The 8063-nt window shown below is 37.6% G+C and overlaps 1 pseudogene; it reads right to left on the bottom strand.

The window, feature by feature from the left end:
• Positions 1-2163: 2163 nt before the first annotated feature.
• LOC103253364 lies at positions 2164-3290 on the bottom strand (annotated as a pseudogene).
• Between the last annotated feature and the right edge of the window lie 4773 nt (positions 3291-8063).

Raw genomic sequence — 8063 nt, 5'->3', positions numbered from 1 at the left:
TCATCTCTACAATAAATCAAAAAATTAGCTGGGCGTGGTAGTGTGTGCCTGTAGTTCCAGCTACTTGGAAGGCTGAGATGGAAGGATAGCCCAAACCTAGCAGTGCGAGGCTGCAGTGGCCGGGAGTGTGCCACTTCACTCCAATCTGGGCGACAGAGTGAGACTCTAACTCAAAAACAAACAAACAAAAAAAACCTGATTTTCATATTCTAGAAGGGAACGAAATTTCATGAACTCTCCAGTTATTCTTGAATAACTGGAGCTCCCAGAGGGCAATTTCTATCCTTTGCCACTCATGACTCACTATGCCCTAGAAAAGTACAGAGGTAGAATTGTGTATCTTGTTTCCCTAGGATACCAGATGCAGTAAGAAGGGAGTCATGCAAAAGACTGTGTCCCCTTTCATATATTTTTGCTAATCTGAGAACATGTAACAGGGAAAATTGTACCAGTGATAGCTGCTTTGGAAATAATTGTTTCTACATTTTCTAGTACTTTATAGATACATATTCACAGACCATTATCTGATCTGATCCCTACACCAACCCTACATAAGCAAGACAACTATGTTAGCCCCATTTTACAAATGAGTAGCACGAAAGTTCAGAGAAGTGAAGTAACTTGACCAAGGTCACTCAAATGGGAAGTGGCAAAAGCACTAGATTCAATGCCATCTCTGAGAGACAGATGTAATCTCAGTCCTCATTAAGATTAGGTCTTAAAGTCCTCATTTTGTAGATGTAAAACTTGGCCCTCTTTCTAGAGTCACCTCTTCACTCAGGAGTGAAAAAAAGGAAAAAGTAAGTTTTTTGTTTTATTTGTAGTTTTTATTTGTATTGCCAACTCGTTTTCCAAGTCTTTAAAGTAAAGCACCCTCGGCCGGGCTTGGTAGCTCAGCCTGTAATCCCGTGCCTTTGGGAGGCTGAGGTGAGTGGATTGCCTGAGCCCGCAGGTTCCAGACCCACCTGGGCAACTTGGCGAGACCTCATCTCTATAATAAATCAAAAATTAGCCGGGCGTGGTAGCGCGCGCCTATAGTTCCAGCTACTTGGAAGGCTAAGGCGGAAGGATCACCGGAGCCCAGCAGGTCGAGGCTGTGGTGGCCGGGAGCAGCCACTGCACTCCAGTCTGGGCGACAGAGTGAGGCTCCAACTAAAAAAAAAAAAAGTAAAGCACCCTCAAGCACAATGTATGCCAAAAATGCTTGTGTTTTCTTTACAGTCACTAATGCAGAGAAACTGAAATTGGAATTTCCTTGGAAATATGAGCAGGTCATTTTGTGTTTATATTGACTTTTACATCAAATAAGTGAGAATTTATTTAACCATGACAGCATTGTAATTATTTTGAATGATAACTGGCAGTCTACATACTCTAATATTTCATTATTATATAGTATGTCCTAAACCAAAAGATACCACATTAAATATCAGACAAAGGGCAAAGTAATAAAATGAGGAAGTTTTTTTATAGCTAATAAATTATAATTAGGGTATTTGCTTCAAATCATTTTAATACAGGGAAAAGTTTTCTTGTTGAGCATAATTCCAATCCCTTTGTTTAATGATGAATTTATTATCTTAGACTTAATATTCATCTTTTTGGATATTTCTTTACAGATAAAGAAAAAAAATTGTCTCCGGTTAAGTAATCAGAACGTCAACAAAAATGAGCTAGTGCCAAAGTGGATTTAGCTATCTCTTTTGCAGAGGGACTGGAATTCAACCTGAAAATGTTAAGAAAATAAAGAGAAAACATGAGGATAGGGTGACAAAGCCAACAACCTTTATCCTTGGTGTGTTATACTCTTTGGAAAGTTTGTGCTTGTTTTGGAAATTCTAATATCACTAGTGTGTTTATCAAATTCATGGCTAAATCTCTGCTACTTCTGTGTAGTACTATACACTTTTTAACATGTACCTGTAGAACAAAGGTAACACCCAAATTTTGTTTAATTTAATATTTTATCTTTGGAGTTAAAAAAAAAAGACTTCAGTGGAAGACTTTCACAATTATACTTCTGGGTACTACAGAAGTTGCACAGACCTTCCACGGCTCATAAATGAAAATGTGTGTAGACAGTTTGGATAAGGAGTTAGGGAACAATTCAAAAATAGTTTACAAAGGATCAGGAGGCAGAAAATGCTTCAGGAGACACAATCCTCAGAAATTGTTCTGGAAAGCTGTTTCACTTGTATCGATGTCATGTTCCAGGTTCAATTTCTTGAACTCCACCACTCGGAAGAAGCTGTGTCCAAGGACATATTTGGCATCTTGTTGATCCTTGGTAGTTTACTGGTCACTCCAAGAATGTCACCACATTCTGACATAGAATTCCAGGTCTTCCTAGGTACACTTATAGGTAATCCGAGCAAGCTGTGCATTCTTAGAGGAGAATGTTTCATACAAGTCAACAGTTCCAGAAGAGGGGCTGGTAATTCCCTGAAATGAGGAGGGCTACCGTGGACTGAAGCACTGGCAGCAGCATCTCAAACTGAGGTTGGATGACCTGGAGTGGTTCGTGTTTCATATTTAGCTGCTCCTGAGCCCCCTGGGTCCTCAGCATCAGTCTGGTTTAGGTGGATGTCTCCAGGTGTGAGCCCCATGATTTTGCTGTTTTACTTCTTTATCCAAATGTTGGTCACTGAATATGTGACATGAAGCAAGTACTGCCAGCTTGCCACCTTGCCACCTTGGCTCTTTGAGTAATAGAAAGCCAGAATGGGTCTGTTAAGAGGGAAGCAAACAAAGCCTATAGATAGAACATCCACAGCTGGTTTCATGACACTCAACGTGGCACCAAAAGGATAGATAAAGGTGAGAGCATGGGCATTGTTTCCATTATTCTTCTTATCAGTGATTCTAGGCACGGCCTTTTCTGCAGCTTGGCTGATTTCCCTGGTTAAGACTCCATTGCAAACTAGAGTTTCTTTAGGGTGGAAATTTGTGTAAGTAGTACAGCGTAATTGTTAACCATAATCCCATATTCTTCTAGTAAAAGGTTAATGCAGGTGTCAAATCTGGATTTTCTACCTTCTAGCATCACGAGTTTATCTCTACCACTGTCAAGATATTCTTTAGGACTCAGCTGCAGTAAATTTTTCTCTTGCCCCAGCTGTAATCCACAGTTTCACTTCAATTAGCTTCTCAGTTGTGATTTCATCTTTCAAGTTCTAGATCTTCCAATTACTTCAGAGTCTTTTCTGCGTGGATTTATAGCCATTGTTGGTGATAAATGCCACCTTTTTGTATGCATTGAAAAGAATGGTTCTATGAAGCTCTTTCTCCATGGTTGCCTGAAATCGAGTGACCACCATCGTCACCTGACACCACCCAGCATCCTATGACCAGGTATCCAAGGTCGCTTAGCAACCATAGAGATACTGAGGCTCACTGGGAAGGTGTGACCCAGGACTTCAAATTTTAAAAAGCATTTGCTGTCTTAGGAAATCAAACATGATATAAGAACTTTCACAAAATGAAATCTCAGCTTTCATAATTGAAGATTATCTTTGATCAAGTGACAAAGGGAACATCTGGTCACTAAATTAAAAGTGTATATCTGTTAGTTACAAACCAGAGTGATGTGTAGTGTGGTCGGAAAGGTTTGAGCTTTGTAGTCAGAAAAATCTGGGTTCATGTCCTGGTTTGGCTACTCTGTGACTGCCACATAAATTACTTAATTTCCCTTGGACTTAGTTTCCCAAAGTGTGAGTTTATATGGACTAAATTAATTTATAAGAAGCTCCTAGGAAAACTTTTATTGTATAATAGGCAGTCAATAAGTATAATTCTATTCCTCAATCCTCAATAACATTCTGTTTTCTTGCATTTATGTTTCAAAAACAGTCATTCAACAAATTTGATTACAACAAATTCAGTGAGTTCCTACTAATTGCAAAGCATTGTGGGAGTTTACAAAGATGAACAAAATCTATTCCCTGTTCTCAAGGAGTTTTTGTGTAAAGCAAGATGACTATGTAAGTAATTGTATAAAATAAGAGAAATTTATACTATAATATAAATGTAAACAATTACTGAGGATGCATAAAGGGAAGTGATACTAAGTCATAGACAATTTAGCACTGGACTTTGATTTTTAACAGGTAGGGAAGATCATTTGTGAACTAAGAACAACTTGAGCTGAGGCTTGCATAGAAACTAGATCATAGAAGACCAGATGTTATGGAAGGATATAGTAAGAGTTGCAGTCTTCCCACAGGAATGTAAATTGTATATGGAAGAATTTAAACTGTGTCGTCACTATATCTACTATATCCAGAATCATGCATGGCACATGGTAAGTGCTCAATAAATATTTATTTGTTGATGTATGAATAAATGAATGAATGGTAGATTCAGACCAAACTGTTCTTATTTGGGTAAACCTTAAATGCAAGAAATGTGGGCTTTACCATGCTACAGAGAACCACTGAAGATATGTAAAGAGAGAAGTAATGTAATCTCACCTTTTATTTATAAGCTAACTTTAATAGCGATGTGGTGAAATATTGGAGAGACAATAGATTGACTGCAAGATGACTGTGGTAGTAGAAAAATTGCAGGAAGTCATTTAGTAGTATATCAGCAGTGGAAGAGAAAAGAATGGATACATTTCAGATATTTGAATGTTAAGATCTATAGAGTTTGGTAACTGTTACGGCTCTTTAGCATAATACAAGTGATAGAAACCCAATTCAAAATAGCTTAAGAAAAACTAAGCAGAACTTTCTAGGTCATAGAACTTTCTAGGTCATAGAACTAGAAAGTTTAGGTTGGACATGGTTTTAGGCTTAGATAGATCCAAAATTTTGAGGTTATGTATCTCTATCTATTAACCCTTATCCTGTTTACATGTTTGGCTGTATTCTGCCTAGCAGTCTCTCTCCACATGACTGATTTACATCCTTTCAACTTAACAACTTAAAAAAAAAAAAGTCTTCTCTTTCCCAACATCCATATATTTTAAATACTGATTGAATTTTTTTTATCCAAAATGCTTAGGACTAAAAGTGTTGATTGTGGAATTTTTTTTTTTTTTGAATATTTGCATACACATAAGAGGTATTTTGTGGGTGGGATACAAATCTAAACACAAAATTTATTTCTGCTTCATATATACCTAATACAAATAACCTGAAGGTAAGTTTATATAACATTCTAAATAATTTTATGCATGAAACAAACTTTTGGCTGCATTTTGACTGCAACCGGTCACATGAGGTCAGGCGTAGAATTTTCCTTTGTGTGTCGTGTCGGTGCTCAGAAAGTTTTGGATTTTGGTGTGTTTTGGATTTTTGCCTTAGGGATGCTCAACCTGCATATGGTACATATTGGTTCTGCGTGGGTCCCATACTATTCCTGTGAAGAGAGGAGGCAGGACACCATGTTGACATGGAATGAGAGAAGTACAATTTTCTAGGAGAAAGTGTCATAGAGGTTAGACAAAATCAGCAGCCTGATATAGTGAAAATAAGAAAGACTAAAAGCTTTCAATCAATTTTCTATCCTGGGTGACTAAATAACAGAGATCAAGAATGAGGGAGAGAGAACTAGTTTTTATTTTTATTTTTGTAGAATGAGTTCTCGCTATGTTGGCCAGGCTGGTCTTGAACTCTTGACCTCAAGCGATCCTCCCGCCTCAGACTCCCAAAGTGCTGGGAGTACAGATGGGAGCCACCATGTCCGGCAAGAACTAGTTTTTCAATAAGTGAGAGATGTATAACTTGGGTCAGATTGGGTTTGAGTTGGTATTGGGACCTCTAAATTGGGATGATGAATTACAGGCAAATATAAACTTAGAGCAATACAGGAATTGTGAATTTAGTAAAAAGATGAGAGCCAAAGCCACAGCTTCGAATGAAATGGAAAATGTAAAGGAAAAAAAAAGCAGCCAAGAATAGTAAGAGCCTGTAGTGGTCAGATGAGTTCAAAGGGAATCAGGAAATGGAATCATAAAGGTCAAGAAAGAAAGAAGTATTTATTTAATTGCATGCTAGAAATTGACTCTAACTAATTTATTAGAAGGATATACAGTTGCTTGTAAGAAGAAAAGGAAAGCTGAGAAACCAGGCTTGGCACACTCAGAAATCTGGCAGTTCCAAGGAGTCTAACAGCAGTTGCTGTTTGACATTTTTCCCCATACAGCCAATGGAATGGGGAGAAAAAAAACAGCAACTGTTTAGTTTTGTTTCTTTTCCCACAGTTCAGTTTCTAAGGAGAGAATTCAGTTTGCCTGCTTTGGGTTAAGTTTTTGCTTCTTACACAGAGCAAGGCAAATTATTAGCAGTCCCATGAGACATGGCCATGATGAAGCAGATATTTCCCCATACCAAAAAAAGATGGAAGAGAAGATGGACACTCAATAAAAAACAATATTCATACAGAGGATTTGACAGTATTATTAAAGACAAGTATTTCTCCTCAGTGGAGCTGTCTTGGAGTGTCCCTCGACCCTTAAAAAAATGTGGTGAACTTTATAATAAAGTCCGATTTTTTGCTTAAAGACACTAGAAATATTCTGTTACTTGATGTGATAGACAAAATAATATCCTTCCCAAAGACGTCCATGTCCTAATTCCTACAATTTGTGAATATGTTATTTAAGATTTCTAATTCGCAGACTTTAAAATAGATAGATTATCCTGATTATTTCTGTGATTCCAGTGTATCACAAGGACCCTTCAAAGTGGAAAAGAAAGGCAGAAGAGGAAGTCAGAATGATGATATGTAAGAAGAATGGATGCCATTACTGACTTTGAAAAAGCAGGAAGGGGGCCAAGAGCCATGGAATGTGGGCACCAGCCTCTAGAAACTGGGAAGAGCAAGTTCACTGGTTCTTCCCTAGAATCTCTGGAAAGGAACACAGCCCTTCTGACACCTTGATTTAACCCAGTGAGACCTGTGTCAGAAAAAAACTGCTGACCTACTGAACTGTGGGATAACTTTGTGTTGTTGTAAGCCACTAAGTTTATGGTGATTTGATACAGCAATAGAGGTTCAATACCCTCCACCCCATTTTAAAAATAGAGTAGAAAGTTAGGTTAAGTAATTTGCTAAATTGTCTGAGACAAAGCCAGAACTCTGGATTCTCAAGCCAGTGTTCACTGAACTTCACATAAGTGTGTTAGAAATTCTTATCACAAAAACTCACGAGTGTTGAAAACACAGAAAGATTAAAAAAGGAAAAGCAAGCTTAATCTTCTAAATAATTGTGCTTAATTAGTCAGAGTCCAGTTAAAGAGAATGAAGTTAAATATAATTTCTTAGTTTTTCTGACTTGGAAGTTGAAGGGGTTATTTAAATAATATCTGTAGAATGTGTCAGAACAATTATGGAGTATTAAGGTGATTTTTATTTCTTTTTGATGCTGAAACATGCTAAAAATATATATATTTTAAAGGGTTTACTCTGAGCTAGATGTGAATGGCCTAGTCCCATGCCAAAGCCCCAAGAGGACCTGAGAATATGTTCCCCAAATGGCTGAATTAAGTTTGATTTTTATACATATTTAGGAAGACAAGTTAAGGCAAACATAAATCAATACATTTGAGATTCACATTGGAAGACAAGTTAAGGCAAACATAAATCAATACATTTGAGATTCACATTGGTTTGGCTCAGGAAGGTAGAACATCTTCAAGCAGGGGGGCTTGCAGGTCATGGGTTGATTCAGAGATTTTCTGATTGGCAATTGGTAGAAAGAGTGAAAAGGGTAATGGAGTGCATAAGGGAGTTGGGGAAGCTAAGGTTCTTGATACTGTAGATGAAGCCTCTAAATAGGCTTCAGAGAGAATAGCCTCCACTTAAAAGTCCTTGAGAAGGGGATTCCATATGATGCAAATTTTCCCAAAAGACAGCTTTGCAGGGTCATAAAGTATTTTTTATTTCCTTCTTTGTCTGTTTTGTGAAGTTATACCAGAGTCAGGTTGGAAAGTAAGCCACATTATATAAGGTTAATAAAAACCCATCTGATGAGATTTTGTAGGGAGTGACTCCCCAGAACCCTTACTTAGGAATTTGGCAAGAGAGGAAATTTTTAAAAAGATCAGAGTTTGGTCCTC

Source organism: Carlito syrichta, unplaced genomic scaffold, assembly GCF_000164805.1.
Source record: "Carlito syrichta isolate Samal-C Ts95f unplaced genomic scaffold, Tarsius_syrichta-2.0.1 Scaffold67282, whole genome shotgun sequence".
Classification (NCBI taxonomy): Eukaryota; Metazoa; Chordata; class Mammalia; order Primates; family Tarsiidae; genus Carlito; species Carlito syrichta.
The sequence above is the reverse complement of the archived record's forward strand: the minus strand, read 5'-3'. Positions and strand labels throughout refer to the sequence as shown.